Genomic DNA, 16,630 nt, shown 5'->3' on the forward strand with positions numbered 1-16,630 from the left:
AGCCTAGCTCTTCCCCACCCCCCACCTCCTCCCTCCACTTACTCGTGGGTCCAGGACAACTTTGTTTGTGCCAAACTACATTTACTTTGCAATAAAGAAAGGCTGAGTAAGCCAACAAGCTGCAGGTCAGTTTTGTGCTGCAGAAGTGAGTTGGTTTATATTGTTTCCATATGCATAATATTAGCTCCCTACTAAACAGGGCATTTAGTTAATTCAAAAAACTCATATAATGTCATCCTTCCAAATAACAATGGGGTTTACCAATAACACAAATTAATTAGTTCAGCAAGTTGTGTGACAATAAATTTCCAACCCATGCAACTTGCAGAAGCAATTAAATGTGTATATAGTTTAAAAATGATGTTAATAATGTATCAGTAGAAATCTTTCTGTTAAGTATCAGCATCTCCCTCTGCAGAGTTACAGTGAGGTATATACAGGAATAATGAAATGTTTAGGCTGTTACTGTAATGTCTAAGAATGCTACTTTTTAACACAGTGTTTTAAATAACCCGTCATGATTTGCATGTATGGTCTAAAAGGGCATGTCAGAGATGAGGCTGCTTGTGTTTTGATGTGAAGGAAGACCACAGAGCGCCCACATTATACAATACTATCACAGAGATGTAGCCAGAAATTTCCACTTTGCACTCCAAGGACCCATTCAGAATAAATGCATTTTTTTCTGTCACAAATGCCCAAAATACATAATTAAAGATGTAGCACATACATTTTCATACTAGAGCCCTTTAACTGAAAACCTAATAATATGAGAAGCACGTTACCATTAATGCACTTACCTTGTTTTCTGCTTTACATGTGCCATTTTTATTTCATTTATGTATTTGAAGACTGGTTATTTAATGCTACTGAGTCAAAATGTTGCCCCTCAAAAATGAATCTGTACCCTATGATTGGCAGGTAAATCTGATTAGTGCAAAGCCACTTTAAATGAACAATTTAAATGAATAATTGTGTCTCACAGTTACACAAAACATTGGGAATTAAGATTTTAGATATTGTTTACCCATCCAAGCAAGATGTAATTTAAGTAAAAAGTTGTATACTGTTACAAATAGCATAGTTTATGTCATTGCTGCCTTTCCCAATGTGTTGTGACATTGGAGTTAATATTTATATGAAAGGGGGTATGGAAATTACAGGACATAGTGCAGCTATCTTGCAAAACACTTTGTTTTTTAGTGTGTTTTGCAATATGTGTGCTTGTTTTTTTTTATGCCTTTAATATGTTCCATTTAGGGATTTCACATGGTGGCTTTCAGTTGTGGTTTGTTTTGATGGATTTAATTTTTATGACAGGAATCCTGGCTCACTTCTACACTATTACACAATGAACAAATAGTCCAAAATAGAATTTTTTATCCTGTAATATAGCTGAGCTTTAGTAGTATAGTTAACTCTGCAGCAGTAAATATCTTTAAAGTCAGTCCTGATGACTTTTTGATGCTTTGTAAGGCACACATGGCTGCTGAATAGAAGTAAGAAAGATTGTGATGACCTATGACCTTTTTTCAACAGTTAAATACAAAACCCAGAGTTCAAAGAGCAAACAGCACCATTGTCAAGAACATAAAACAGAATTCTGAATGTTATTTGCTCACAGGGCATGGCATCATCATGGCTTGCAGTGGAGGTTAGATATAAAACAAACTGCAAGGGTAATGATTTGTGTCATACTCAAAGCTCCAAAGTCTCCACCAATTAAAGATAGTACAGTATCATTTTACAAAGTCATTTCTACTTTCATTTTTAAAAGGTGCAATAAACAGGAAAGAACAGCTAAACCTAACCCACTGTTTACATACAAAATAAAACCACTGAGCTAGTTGCAAAAGATGTGTGTTTTCCAAAACTATAACTTCCACATTTCATTCATACTTTAATGTTGTGCTGCTGCCCATAACATTTTGAACATACTGTAGTAAACAAACTGTAGTAAATAAGAAACAGTCACTTTGAAGATGGACCAGGAACCTTGATTTCCTTTGCTAGTTCATCGTCACTCCATGGACATAAACCATGCTTTCTTTTTATTTTATTTATTTACTTTGTTTGTTCATGGGATATGTGATCTCATCAAATAACTATTTACAATCATTATCCTGGCAAAATTAAGGCAGGAATATGAAGAAGGCAGTTTAACACAGGGCCTTAAAGCTGTGAAGTTTCATCCGCAATGATGTTCTACTGGGCTGTTGGGGGGGGGGGGGGGGCAGTGATAACCAGTGGAAATCAATGTATTTGTCTCTTGCATTGTTCAAGGTAAAATAGCTATACTTTAGGACAAATTTACTCATGTAGGATATTGGGAGAAGCTGTGGCAAATCTTAGCAGACACACTCCAAAATGAACCAAAGCACTGGCACTCATGAGAGACAGTCCAACTGCAATTTTATTAAGCGCTTTTCATTCAGTTTGTAACATGAAGTTCCTCAGATCTGAGGAAGTTCATGATACAAACTGAATGAAAAGTGCTTAATGGTTCATTTTGGAGTGTGTTTACCCTTGTGTTTCTTTTTCTGAAGCACATCTTAGTAGAATTTTACTGTTATGAGTTTTGTAGACAGGGTGTATCACCTCAGGATTTAAGTAGGAGAAGGAAGTTATCTCCTAAAGTATTATGCGGATATTGTAGAAGTCCTGTGTCAGTGTGTTGAAAACAAGGAGAAAGGGACTGGTCCAAAGTGGGGGAGGGGGCCTTGAGGCATTCCCGTACCTCTCAACTATCCAGATTTTCATAGAATGTCCAGATTTTTTCCTCATATTTTTTGGTCTCTTCCTCATAAAATCTGTAGTTTCTTGTCAAATCAGTAAGGACTGAATTAATTTAATAAAGACAGACATTTGAGTTGCAGACTTCATATCCTTCAGAAAATGTATTGCAACAGAGCCACTTTTATTCCAGCAACATTCTCAGTTTGTAAGAGCAATATTTAAAATTTGTCCATATTTTTGGGCATTTGTCCCCCCATTATGTTTGGCTTTTGTGATGCCCCAGCAGTGGCAACAGTAGTCAAGGAGCCTCAGTCTTCACCACTAGCACCAGTGGGGGACGTACATTGGGAGGATGACAAGTACACACACACAGTATTTCCAGATGCACCTCTCTGCATCAAGTGTAATTTCCCTTAAGAGCACACAGAGACCACAGTCAGTCCAGGGCTGGTGTCTCCCTCTTTCTCCAGATCCCCAGTAAGACTCCCCAACTGGCACAGCTAAAGAGTTATCTCAGCTGAGTGGCCAAGCCAAGATCTCCAGCACCCTCTCTGTCCAACCAGTGCTTTGTGTCCCTGCCCAAGTAACTGATGCACACACACTTTGAGGTTTGATTTACACACACACACACACACATATACACACACACACACACACACACACACACACACACACACACACACACACACACACACACATGGAAAAGGCTGGCACAGGTTTATTAGCTATGCCCCCTTCTGCCCAGACTATAAGGTAGTTATCACTGCCACCAGCCATGTCCTTATCAGCTACTTTGAGGCCCTTAAAAAAGGGTGTCCAATCTTACTTTGTAATGTTACTATCAATACAAATGGTAGTTTGACCAAGAGCAAGGCTAATAGGAGAAGCCCACAGTGTCACCAATTAAATATGCAAGTACTCTCAGAACTTAAATATGTTTCACAAATATCAGACACAATGAAAAGTTTAAATATATTTAATAATAAATAATAAAAGAACAAGAAAATGCTCAGCATATAATCACAGTTACATCAGAGTTCATAATCTCAGGAAATATTTAAAACAACACTGCAGGACAGTCTCAAATAAATAAAGAAAACATCTAAACTATACTTCACTATATTTCTGACTGAATTTAAGATACTTATACTGTTCCCTAGACTTATAGAGCAACAAGGCAGATGAGGTGAATGGGTCTTCCAGCTGATGCTGTCAAGTCATAGACAAAATACAAAATGCACAGTCTCTCTCTCTGAGTCTTCTTAAATTAATATCCTAAATATCATTGCTGGAATAGCTTGCAGAATGACATCACTTCTTGTCATCTGACTCTATCCCCGGTGAAACCCCCCACTGATGCAGCTGGTAGCGTTTAACATCTACCTGTGAAAATATATAAACAAGGACTTTTCTTAGATCTAAGGCAGATCCTTGAAGTCATAAAACAATAAACACTTCCATGACAATACAAATAACTTCTAGTTCTAGATGTCGTGTCTGTTACTGCAATGATACCATCCTTTTATTACATGGTCATAAAGTAATTTAAACTTTCAGCAATTTTTTCTGAAATTAACTTCTTGTGTTGCAGTTTCCATTGTTAAAATATATACATCTATACAGTTACAATAGTGTAGATGCATTTCTGTTCTATTCCAATAGGGTACACTGTGGTTATACTTTTAAGCTCAGTACTGTACAAACCCTGTTCAACACAAACGTCTGTACCAGCAGTATGATATACACATAACATACAGTTCTAATACATTTGTAACACAAGCATATGAAACAGGTTGATATTCATAAATGACATATAATTATTTACAAAATTCCAGATAGCTGGGCTGGCAGCATCTTCTTTTGTTACAGCTTTGTCCAGATTTCTTGTGAGAAGAGTTTGAGAGGTATGGCATACCACAGATGAAGTAGGTCATAAAGAACAGAGAAACAGTAACTATGATTTCAAAGTTGTATTTTGAAATTGTTAGTTGAGATAAAGTTTATGTTCAAACGCATTTAAGTGCTTTTAACATACATGAGTATAAAATTGCCCACATAATTATATGTCAGATAGGTTAGTCTTTAAAGCATATCTATAACTAGCCAAGAAAGTGTATTCATGGATCCAACAAGGCTTGCCAAGGCATATTACTTAGCATTCATTTGTACTGAATGAAACTCCCATTACAAATCATCCATGTATTCAAGTTTAGTTAGTCTTTTACATGCAGCTGATATCCGAAGAATGTGAAACTGCTGTGAATACCTTTATATTATTAGCATATTTCCTGATATGTTAGTAAATATATGTTTAGGATGCATACTATTATGATGTACAAAAGATGGACAATAACACTCTTTCCTAAACAAATTTGTCGAAACTCTACTATCACCGTCTTTAGTAATCGATATATCTAAATACTCAACTTGTGTCTTTGAATAATTATAAGAACATTTTAAAAATCTACTACTATTATTTAAAGTTTCAATACAATCATTAATTTGTTCAGTCCCATCTCTCCATATCAAAAGGAGATCGTCTACAAAATGTTAGAAAAAAGCAAGCTGATGACCCACCAGCTTCAACATATTTTCACTTTCTCTTTCAGCCATTACCAGGATGGCGTAGCTATTTGCACTAGATGTGCCCATGGCTATGCTTGAAACCTGTAGGTAACATGTGTGATCAAACAGAAACACATAATGTTCTAATATGAGCTCCATAAGATAGCAAATGAAATCTATATGCTGTACATCATAGGCACTGTTTTTAATCATAAATGCTCTAACCATCTCAATACCCTCCATATTCGGTATCACTGTAAACAATGAGGTTACATAAAGTGTAACCAATATACCAAGACCATTCTGTGGATTACTCCTCAAATGTACATAAAGGTCTTGTAGAAACTGTCTGCTATCCCTTAAAACAAAAGGGTAGCAATCTAAAATGGATCTCAGTTGTTTCTCAACATATATTGAGATTTTTTTCCATCAGCCACCCAGCACCCGATACAATAGGTCAAAAAGATGGAATATATAAGTACTTATGTATCTTGGATAGCCCATAAAGGTTTGGCACTAAAGGATTTTCTACCACAAAATACTGAAATAGTTCTTTTGATAATAATTGCATTTGCACACATTCAGTTAAAGACATCATAATTCCCTCTTTCATATTATAAATATGAGTTTTATCAATAACTTTGTAAGTATTTATATCATATAACATATTCTTCATTTCCATGAAATAGTATTCCCTGTTCATCACCACTACACACCCACCTTTATTGGCAGGGCAAATCACTATACTCATATCATTCTGTAAATCAAACAAAGCTTTCTCTTCTTCTAAAGTCAAATTATAAAATCTTCCTTTCCTCTTGCCATCATTAACCTGTAAAAATCATCTTCACAGGCTTTCATAAACACATCTAATACAGTTTGGTTTTGTGGCATACAAGCACTTGTTTTTTTTGAATAAACATGCACCATTATTCAAATCTGTATTACCAAACATTAATTTTAAAGCAAGAGTACAAATAAAAAGTCTAAGCTCAATCAATGTCGGCACCTTGTGTCGGTATAAATGACAAACCTTTATTTAACACGGCCAATTCAAGCTCATTGAGCTCCCTTTTTGTGATATTCCAAACTAACTGGTATCAGTTGCTGTCCACATTTTCTTGAGAGTCCATACATTCGATTCGTGTGGTAGCTGCTTCTTCTTCTTCTGTCCATTTCTGTATGATGTCTTCTCTGCCGATTTTAACTTGTTTTTCCGAAATGGAAGGGGTAGAGTTGAAAAAGCCTGTCCATTGACAATCACTGGTACTTTCCTCCTTACTGTTGGTTCAGGACCCACCTCCTTCTCCATTTGAACCTGGGCTTTGATATTATTTTATCCTTGGCATTGGTTTGTGCGAGTTTATCTATGCTTAGTTCTGGTAATTTTTCTCGCACAGATTACTACCGGTGGGGTATTATCTTCTGGACTAGTTTCAGTGTCTGTTGAATAAAACAAGCTCCCATTCCTGCCCTTCTGTCTGAAAGACTCAACTGTAGAATATCCAGTGAAGAGAATTTCAGATGATTTCCAAGTTTTGGAATCACTATAATGTTGTAGTGACTGAAATACTCTATGGCTTGTAGTTCCAATCTTTTATTAAAGCTTCTAACACTAATCTAATGCACCTGTATAAAATTATTAAATGTTTACATTGGTGTTCAAGTGTGATGGTTGCTCATTGCTTCCAAAAATAATATTTATAAGAGCAGCAAGTCTATTAATTATGATACATCCTCCTTTGTAATTAAGCTGCAGTCTGTCCTCTGTGAAAAAAGTTAATTAAACTGAGCCTCCATCAGTAAGTAATAAAGGTTAATCACAGGATAATAGGAAATTACTATTCTAATGGCCTTATTGTCCTTACAAGCCTAGCCAAGTTCTACACTTATTTCTGTGATTAGCACCTATTTCCTCTGTCCAATAGGGATACTGGTGAAACACTCAGTGGGAATTTATGGTTACCCATCTAATTGTGCAGACTGCATTTGAAGAGGGCCAGTAAGGTGCTCTGTTTGACATGTAGTGGGAGTTTGTTCCAAAAGTGTTGTAACCTCTGGTAGACAAATCTGTCCTTCCACTAGGTTCTATTAATGTCACATACTAGGTTAAGGTCTTTAGAGCGAGTAACCCATGTACCATTTGACTTATGGATATGTAATATTTCCAGTAAAACAATGTCAGACTATGCCTTGTATGCAAGACAGTGATTGCCTCTGAGTAGTCTGTATAAAACAGAATAAAGTGACAGTGATTTCAAAAAGTCCACATAGGACAGATACTGGAGACCTTGAATTTTCCTTGTGAGGAACCTTTGAGGTCTCTCCAGTTGCTGCAGCTGCTTGGAAAGGTACATACCAAAAGGGGCGCTGTACTCAATTACTGGCCTGATGAGGGAAAAGTACAGGGAGGTCCTAACGTCTTTTTTTCAGGAAACAATGCCCTTACTTATGAGATGAGCAATATAGAATGTCCTTCTTACCACTGTAGAGACATGGTTGTCAAAGGCAAGGTTGCTGTCAACCTGTGTGCCCAGGTCCCTCACCCCTGAGTGTGTACTTAAGGTGTTGCTATTGATGTGGTAGTTAGCAGAAACATCAATCTTACTGAAAGGGATGATAATACATTTTTTTTTCAATTGAGATTAAGGCCATGACTTAGGCACCAGTCATTTGTTTGTGTAAGACCCTCTTGTAGGATGTTGACATCATTTAGAGATTATATGACTGCTCCTAGTTTCCAGTCATCAGCAAACTTTGTCAGTTGCAGACCTTTAGCTTTTGCTTGTACTTCAGAGAAATAGATTCCAAACAGTAGAGGTCCCAGGACTGGTCCCTGTGGAACACCACTGGTTAAAGGTCTGCTATTGGAGGTGAATTCCACTATTTTCACTATATGGGTTCTATCAGTGAGCCAGTTAGTGACCCATATAATGATATAAGGGTTGATACCTAACTGGGTGGGTTTGTCAATGATGCTTGAGTGGGGAAAAGTGTCAAATGCCTCGGCTAAGTATTGGTAGGCTGTATGCACAGATTTCCCCTCACCCAGGCCCTTGGCGACTGTCTCAAAGAAGTCCACCAAGTTTGACAGGCATAATCTGTTTTTAACAAATCCAAACTAAGTAGGGTCAAGAGTTTAGAGATTAACTATATCTTTGTTGATAAGATCCATGATGATTCATTCCATGGACATGCAGATAAGGCTAGTCAGGCTAATAGGTCTGTAGTTCCCAGGGTCAGTGGAAACACCACCTTTGTGCAAGGGAATAACTGTGGACATTTTCCATTTAGCTTGGATGAAGCCAATGCTTAAACTATGACTGAAAAGAGTACCCACTTGTGTTGCTAATTCTTGTTGGGACCCATGTGGGATGCAGCCTGGGATCTTATTAGGTCTCATGGATGCTGTGTTTTTTTGCCTTAAAAAGGGTATTTACCACTTGCTCTTTAGAGATACAAGGTAGGGGACAAGTGGTAAGGATGTCATGGGGTACGTGTGGTGGGGACAGGGGAGTGAAGTTTTCACAGAACCTGTGGGCCCACAGGTTAGCTATGTCCACAGGCTCAGTATATGTGGTATCATTAACTACCAGGTTGGCACAAATCTGGGCTTTCCTTTTATTGTACAGATGTAACAAAAGAATGCCTTATGGTTGTCCTTAGTTGGGGAAGCTAATTTTAATTTGTAGTTTGCTTTGGAGGCCTTTATATGAAATCTTATTTGCTTATTTAAGCTGAAAAGGGAGTCTTTCCCATTTAGGGCTCACTCCCTCTTACTCTTAGACAGCAATTTCTTCCTCTTATTGTAAAGCCTGTTAATGGCAATTGTCCACCAAGCAGGTTTGCTCTTCCTTGAGGAGCTTATTTTGGTCCTATCAGGTACGGCTGAGTCAAAGCAGTTATACAGGTGTTTGTATAAACCATTGGTGTAGAACTCAACATAACTGCTAGTGCCATCTGAGGGGGCAGGTGAAGTGAAGCTGTTTACACCATCCAGTAAGAGGTTATAATCTGCTTTGGAGAAGTTTTTTAGTTTAGTTGCTACTGGGGGGGGGGGGGTGCGTCAGGTGTGATAGCTACTACGAATGAGGCTGATTTGTGGTCAGATCTCACCAGGGAAGACTTCACAGTGGAGGTGCTACAGTGGTCCCCCATATTGGTAAGCACAAGATCCAAGGTGTTAGCACCCCTTGAGGGGGTGTCAACCAGCTGGTCCAGGGCACTGGAATTAACAAAGTCAAAGAACTTTTGGACAAATGAGTTAGAGCACAAGTAATTTACCCAGTCAGTGGACGGGTAGTTAAAGCTGCCCAAACCCATGGTGTTCAGATGTATCTTGATAGACTCAAGTAGATCCAAATAGGCAGAGTAGGTGTCCTGATTCATGGAAGGGATCATGTAGCTGGCAATGACTTGACTAGGTGTCCTACCAACAGTTAATTGCACCTAAAATATCTCCAGGAATCATACTGTTTAACCAATCTGGAGGTGTATTCATCTTTAATGAATATTGATACACTGCCTACTTTGGGTTTCATGCCTTCAGTTTGTAGTCTGAATGTGTGGAAAGAAGTGTAGTCTGGTATGGCTAGGGTGCTCTCCACAGCCTTGAACCAGGTCTCTGTGACTGCACATATATCTGTGTCTTCCAAGGTAAGGACTGCTTCCAGTGTGTGTAGCTTCGTGTTAAGACTCCTAGCATTTAGCAGCATAATTTGAGGTTGTTTTTAGATGGAGTTTTTGTGTTGGAAATTTTGTCATTCAGACACTACCTAAAAAAGGCACTATGGGGATGGCAAGAGCCTTAACCCATAGCGGGTGACAGATGAAGACCATCTCTGGTACAGCTTCGAGGTCTGTTGTTCATGTCATCCCAGGCTGACAGATACTGGATCCCCTTAGAATGACACCAGAAACTAAGCCAGTTATTGAAGTCAGTCATTTTCTATTTGTATTGAGGCATCATCCTAGGTGAAGGTAAGATGTTGCTTAAGGCTAGGGACATATCTGCCTGAGACACATAATCCGAGAGCTCAGTCATGTCTCTCTTCATATAGTCCAGAGAGGTACATCTTAAGTCGTTCACACCAACATGAACTATGATGGAGTCATAACAGTACCTGTTGTTGAGAGACTTGAGTGCATGTGTGATATGGCGTATACTGGCACCTGACAGACAGCTGAACGTGACCTTTTCCCTATCCAGCCATGTGATTAAGTTATTAACCAAAGCAAACTGATATAACCACTTGTTAAAATATCTTCTGTTTGTAAGTTGATAGTCATGAAGTTTGGATGAGGAAATTACATCACTAAAATGTACTTCCACCTCTAAAGCCTTATATTAAAATGTTTTCAACAGCAAAAGTCATGTGGTACCATAGAATAGTCCATAAGTCATTCATGCTAACATGTATCACAATGTATTTATGCAGTCTGTGTGCAAAAATCAATCTATCCAGTAGTGGTGGAATGTCAAAAACCTTACAAACGCATAGACTAGATACAGAGATAATCTTTCTATTGATAGAAGTATGTGATTAATAAAGCATCTGATGGAGTCAACAAGAAATAAAACACTCATGTTACATAAATTCTAAAACTGTCTTTTGTCTGAATTATAAGTTAATAAATATGATAAGCACCTTCCCAATTAAGGCCCTATGCTTTATTTTTCTAGCCTTATATTGTTCTATGACATCTTCATCATCTTCAGTCCTTTCATGTCTGGACCACATAGTAAGTGTTTCTTAATTTGTTTAGTCAGCATTGACCCTGTTAATACATTCAGATGTTAATGTACCACATCTTTCATGAAGTGCTTGATTATTATGGAACAGTCAGTCAGTAAAATATTTACTGTAGTGGTTAATAGAAGTGATAGTTCTTTGGACTGCTTAGTGAGGGTTTTCTCTAGTTTTTTTTTTTTGGTCAGAATTAGCGCATTATGTGTAGAAGTCACTAAGTGAAGCACATAATGTAGTGGGTAGTGGAAGTGTTCATTCATTATTCTTTAAAAACAAGGGCTTGTCAGAAAGTACATGCAGATCAACATACCTAGTGTTTAGTTCAGTGATGTTATCTGGAGAATTCAGCATTTCATCCTGATGGTCCACTTGTATTTATAGTTTTATCACTTCTGGGTACCTCCTCTGTGCCCATTTGTACAGAACTATCCCCTGCCTGACACTTTTTGGTCTTTTTCTGCTGTCTTCACAGTCATTTCTAGTTCCTAGTGTATGTCTCAGGAAAGTTCTCACATTTGTTGCTGAAGAAATGCAAATCATTTAAGTGCTTATCAACCTTTTTTCCATTTTGTACACGTGGTTGATGAAATGATTGAAATCTAAGTCCCTAAACACAAGTGGCTGAATTAAATTTTGATCATAAGTCATATCCCTTGATATGCAATCACCGCAAATTACTGTTTATGCAATACCACATAGTGGATGTGAGATATGTGCGTGTGTGTGTGTGTGTGTGTGTGTGTGTGTGTGTGTGTGTGTGTGTGTGTGTTTGTGTGTGTGTGTGTGTGTGTGTGTGTGTGTGTGTGTGTGTGTGTGTGTGTGTGTGTGTGTGTGTGTGTGTGTGTGTCTACAAAGGTGTCATCATTGTCATTATTATCATCAACCCCCTTTTTCAAATGTATATATATGGGGTTTAGGTGTTACATCAACAGTGACTATCATCTAGAGCCAATATTCACATTGTCATGTGGCTATCCCTGCCTTGAGTATGTATGTATGTGTTTGTGTACATGTATATAGATATATGTATATATCTATAAAACAGCATAATGCATTAACCAAAATCAGTGCATGGAAAAGTAAATCCGCCTCTACCAAAAAACAATCCCAAGCACCACACAAACTGAAAAGTCCAATGTATGCCATGTTGGTGAAATTTTGGGTCTGCTCTGGAGGCTTAATAAAGCATGTAGCTGAACTATTAAGTTCATGTAGCACTGGAGATGCTTTGTTGGTGATTTTGAGTCCATTGTGGTTTTGATCATTTGTTTTTTTTCAGGTAGGTATGCCACTATGATTCATAGAGGAAGCTGTCAAAACACATTGTTGGGTATTGGGATGTGACAATGTCACTTTGGAAGTATACCCATAGGAAATATCACTTGATTTCAGCATAGGGGCCTGCATAGGCCTGTAATAGCCCTGAAAAACCTTTGTCAGACATCTTACTCTGTGCAGTGATCCTCCACTTGAACTCTAATGCCTGCTAACAACTCACACAGCAGTATTTGGTGGGCACAGGCCAACCACTAATGGAGCTGGCTTTAGGACAGCATCACTTCCTTCTCCGAATGTACCTGGGACAGGAACTTATTGGGACTGATATTGCTGCTGCTGAACTAGAAAAGCACAATAAGACCTCACTTCATTTTAGGCCTCATCTGATAACCCTTCCACTGGGGAAGTTCTCACTCTCATGTAGTCCTTCATGAAGCAGATCATCTCCAAACTTCTTAAAGGGAAGGTCAGAGACTCTTAATGCTCAACAACTCTGATTAAACTCAAAATAATATAATGCTCTTCAAAAAATGTATCATGTAACAAAACATAACTGCACATGTGTGTGTGTGTGTGTGTGTGTGTGTGTGTGTGTGTGTGTGTGTGTGTGTGTGTGTGTGTGTGTACATATATATATATATATATATATATATATATATATATATATATATAGTTCCACTTCATAACATCGAATTATCATTTAATCGAATTTCATATCATCGAGACTAAATCGTCAAAAACTCATTTCATCGAAAACTCATATCATCGAATCTCAAATCATTGAAAATTCTAAAGCAACTACAAATAACATTCCACAAAGTTTTTACTACATTTATGCAGGGGGACAAGCCCCCCACACACCCCCGTAATTAAATATACCAACTCCAAGGTCGTACTACAGTGGGGTTAGGAAATTACCCTTTTCCCCCTCTGTAGTGCAACCTTGGAGTTGGTATATTTAATTGTGGGGGGGTGGGGGGTGGAGCCCCCCACATGGGGTGTGCAGGGGAAAAAAAAACAAAACATAGTGATATTCCTCAATGGTTAACCACATGGGTATAACACTCTGTTACATATAGAAGAAACTGTTGCAGTTCTGTTTGATGTTAACTTGATATGACCTAAATGTATTCATTCAAAGTAAAACACTGTGAAGTTTAGATATGTGTTTGCATTTATGTGAGCACAGAACACAGTAGAACACTCCATAATAAGAACTCAGTAAATATGTGAACCGGCAAGGTCTTTTATAATATATATATGTGACTCCATCAAAATCCTTACTAACCAAACCTTCCCATCACTGCCCACCAACCTAACCTCTCTACTAGATAATAACAACACATTCTCCTTAAAACCAGTTCCAACACACAACTTACACAAATACTTGCTCAGGCTAAAACCCACAACCCTGGCAGCTGACAGCCCACCCTCAACATACTTAAAAATAGCATCTGAAGTCATCTCCTATCCAGTTTCCCTACTAATTAACCATTCCATATCCGAGCAACGTATCCCCACTCTCTGGAAAATTGCTCACATCGTACCCCTACACAAAGGAGGTCCCTCCACTGACTTTTCCAACTATCAGGCCATAGCAATCATATCCCCTCTGTCAAAAATCCTTGAAAGGTGTGTTCACACCCAGATACTTAACCATCTCCTAGACAATAAATTACTTACAAATCCTCAGCATGGCTTTCGCCCCTGCCATAGTACTACCATAGTCCTTATTAGCTTCACTAACACCATCAGTCAGCTTAGAAATAAAGGTGACCTAGTATCAGCAATCTTTTTAGACTTATCAAAAGCCTTCGATACAGTGTCTCATAACAAACTGCTGACTGCCTTGCCCAAACTGAACCTAAGCTACTCCACTCTAGCCTGGTTTCAGAACTACCTCATAGATCGGCAATAAGTGGTACGGTAGAACAAAGCTCTTTCTCCCTTACTACCAGTGACTATGGGCATGCCTCAAGGGTCTATTCTCGGCCCCCTCCTTTTTAACCTATTTACAAATAATCTCCATAATGCTACAACTCTAGCCACCCTTATACAGTATGCAGACGACTCTACTGTCATATGTTCTTCCCCAACTCTATCTGAACAGAACTTAACCCAAACATCCTTCAATGCTATTGAATCATGGTTGGCAGATGCCCAATTAATCTTGAACCCAAATAAAACTTAACTCATGCTCTTCCACTCCACTAAATTCAAAACCCAGTCCACTTACTTCAACATCACATCCAGTAATCAGACTTTGATTGGACCAGTACCATCCACCCAACTTCTCGGTGTTGTTATTGATCAAAATCTGAAGTTCAACTTACACATCGCCCAGACTGTAAAAAAAAGTACACAACAAAATAGGTACCTTATACAGATGCAAAAACTACCTAACCACAAACTCCAGAATAACCACAGCCAGAATTCATGTTCTGTCAACTTTACTATACCCCTCACCCATCCTTACCAACCTCTCCAAATCAGACCTAAGTAAGCTAGATGCCTGCTATAATAAGATAGCTAAATTTGCCACTAGCTGCCCTCCTAGAACCCATAATTGTAAGGCCTTAAGACAACTATTTTGGTTAGAACTACCCCACCAACTCATTCTCACGCAACTCACTTCTGTCCACCAAATGCACTATAAACCCCATAAAACACCAGCTCTAAAAGGCCTCCTCAATCCCCATATAAGTACCCGTCCACTAAGATCCACTAATAAAACTCTAATTGAAGTAACCAAGAGTAAAAATAGCTCAGGTGACTCTCTGTACTCCTACTACATTGCCATTACAATGCCTTACCACTTGAAATTAGAACTATAACTAGCTTATAAAACTTCAAGCATCACATTAAAGCCCACCTCACCAATTCCTGGACTTGTACATGTACTGGGCATGGGTTGCCCAAACCATGGAACTAGCAGATTTTAAAATTTTAATTGCATATGTAATGAGCATTGAATTTAAGCCATATGACTAACTTATGTTGTTTTTTTCCTTTCTCACTGTTAATATCTCCCTGATTTTAAGTCTTCAGTTTGCTATGCTACCTGTATATAAGACTAAGTATCGTAACTGCACTCATTGTATACAATGTCACTACCTGCTACTACTGTAAGAACTGTCTTCTAGAAGCACTGTTATAAAAGATTATTGGTCTTGTCTTACACTTGACCAATTTATTCTGTTCTAGTCTTTTTACCACTATGGATGTCTGTTACTATTTTTTTCTTTATTGTATTATACAATTTCCTTTCTACTAACAAAATAGTTTACTAAGAATGGAGCGTTTCAACCCGGGCCTTCACTGAAAAAGGGTTTTACGCCCAGTCGGACTCTCCCAGTAAACAAATGTAAAATAAAATAAAAATAAATATTTGAACATATGAAAAACCTCACTCATATATTCACACACCCATAATTTTATACATTTTTATTTATTTTTTGAGTGACTCATGTTCTATCCCAAATCTTTCTTCACTGTTTCCACACAAGACTTCATTTTGCACCTTCTTGTAGGAAAAGCTTAACTATTTTTACTTGTCCCCTTCTCCCATTCAGTGGCAGTTAGTTCAAGTTAATAAATCATTTTTTCCACACTCACATTTTGCTAAATGCACATAATTAATGAGCTTATCGCATCAGTTTTATAATACCCTTATAGAAGATGGAGAAGAAACTACGTGGAAGTGCAGCTAAGGAAATCTAACTAGTCTGTTTCAGAAGTCTATACCACAAATCTGATCCAGAGTAACCTACCCCTCTAATCACTTCTATAAATTGTAAATGAGTTTTCTGCAATTGAAAAGAACTGTGAGAACCCTTAAAAAGAAGGAAGTCCACTGTCCTTACTGTTTCTGATCCAAACTGATCAGTTCAAAATGAAACTGTATCCCAGCCTCTGAATGGTTGTTATTCTGAGATGTATGTCTCATTACCCGAGACCATACATTGGAATTTGCCTACTCAGAATTCTTGAGATTCCTAACATGATGGGTAGGCTGAGGAGTAATGAATAATGTCTAGAAGAAATCCTTTGCATTCTTTTAGTAAACATTATTCATGACTTTTCAAAGTCACTTGAAACTCAGTTTTGCAAAACCACACCAGCATCTCATTCACTGCATATTATGAAGTATGATGTACTGTCTTGTTGTTTATACTATTTCTTAAGTATAACTACTGTACTTTTTAAAACATGCTATTTCTTCCATCCAATGGAGTTTAATGCTATGGAACACACCTCTCCTAGGAAATAATCTTGCAAGGACTAGAGATGCCACTCTGGCT

At 37.9% G+C, this 16,630-nt stretch overlaps 1 protein-coding gene across 2 annotated transcripts in view; it reads left to right on the forward strand.

The window, feature by feature from the left end:
* The window catches only part of LOC122793216 (prostaglandin reductase 1-like), a 401,739-nt gene that overhangs the window by 88,057 nt on the left and 297,052 nt on the right, over nt 1-16,630 (forward strand). The window contains exon 1 of one of the 2 annotated variants that reach the window (XM_044061054.1): nt 10,996-11,043. The exons of the other annotated variant lie outside the window; for it this stretch is intronic. The gene's annotated coding sequence lies outside the window, so the exon portion shown is untranslated. Of the gene's footprint in view, nt 1-10,995; nt 11,044-16,630 lie in introns of those variants that run through there. 2 annotated transcript variants of the gene reach the window in all.

The sequence above is a fragment of the Protopterus annectens genome, chromosome 2.part0 (assembly GCF_019279795.1).
Source record: "Protopterus annectens isolate FY-2018-M chromosome 2.part0, PAN1.0, whole genome shotgun sequence".
NCBI classification, from domain to species: domain Eukaryota; kingdom Metazoa; phylum Chordata; order Ceratodontiformes; family Protopteridae; genus Protopterus; species Protopterus annectens.